Source organism: Brassica oleracea, chromosome C2, assembly GCF_000695525.1.
Source record: "Brassica oleracea var. oleracea cultivar TO1000 chromosome C2, BOL, whole genome shotgun sequence".
Classification (NCBI taxonomy): Eukaryota; Viridiplantae; Streptophyta; class Magnoliopsida; order Brassicales; family Brassicaceae; genus Brassica; species Brassica oleracea.
In genome coordinates this window covers 6,472,194-6,473,420 of record NC_027749.1, presented here as the reverse complement: position 1 = coordinate 6,473,420, position 1,227 = coordinate 6,472,194, and positions in this window count along the sequence as shown.

Below are 1,227 nucleotides of genomic sequence, written 5' to 3'. Positions count from 1 at the left end.
GCACAGAGTTATCCCGTAAAAGATCTCACGTTGTGAAACATGTACACAAAGGAAAACTCATTAGGCTTAATTGTCCCAAGCACCACGACCTTATAGTATGTTCATGAGGGGGAGAGAGGATAAATCCATGATCAATACTACAAGTTCGTGTACTACTATAACGGCCAAACAATAAAGGCCATCAGAGACAACGGCCTTCGGCCGCAGAGGAAATAATCAGCCTCATGTACCATTATGGTCTAAAGACCATGTTATCAATGGCTCAGCCATAAAAGAACATGTTTTAAAACGGCCAAACCATAAGGACATTACTCGGCCAAAGAAACCATGTTATGAACAGGTCGGCCGCAAGGGCCATAACCGACCAGAGAGGCCATTAGCATAAAAGGTTCGGCCAAGTAAGCCATTATCTATAAGACTAAGATTCTAAAGTCTATAAGCTTGGAAACATTATGAATTTACATGTATAGAATTGTCATATGCATCAGGCCATATAAAGTGAGCATAGATATTCTCATCTCAGATTGAATACGGGTCATAAAACCAGACATACACCATCTTAAGAGATTTTGAATAAACCACCACATAACATACATGTGCCGTCTAAGATGGAACCTCAGAAGAGGATTGGGAATATATGTTGGATAGGAGTATTGCTTTCTCCCACGATTTATAAAGAAAACTTGAGCCAAACATGGGTGATCATATTGTGGCCAAGTACACGGACTGCATCCGTCTATCCAAACAATAAAGGAGAAAGATTATAAGCTGGATAAAGAATGGTTTTAAACCATCATTGTCTTGGCAAAGATCCTCGGACTAGAGATTATAATTTTAGACGTCCAAAGAAAGATTATATAAAGCTAGCTAATTGAGAAGCTAATCGAAATGCCAGACACTGACCCGAGAAATGACTAACCAGCTTAGCACCAAATGAATGTCCTAGAAGAGACATAATCAAGTTGATATAGAGTCTATACAAGATAGACCAAGTGTTCCATAAGATAAAGGGATCTCAAATAGAAAGGAATGGTGCATGGGATGATAGATCCGAGATCAAACTAGAAACCAAACAGACATTGAGAGAAGGCTGCGCAGCTACACATCTAAGGTATCAAACCATGTAGTCTTGGGACGCCAAGCTACTAGGTAACAAAGGCCTGGATATTGAAATCTCAAAATGATCAGATCATGTCTGGAACATAATGGAACCACATGAAAGTGTCG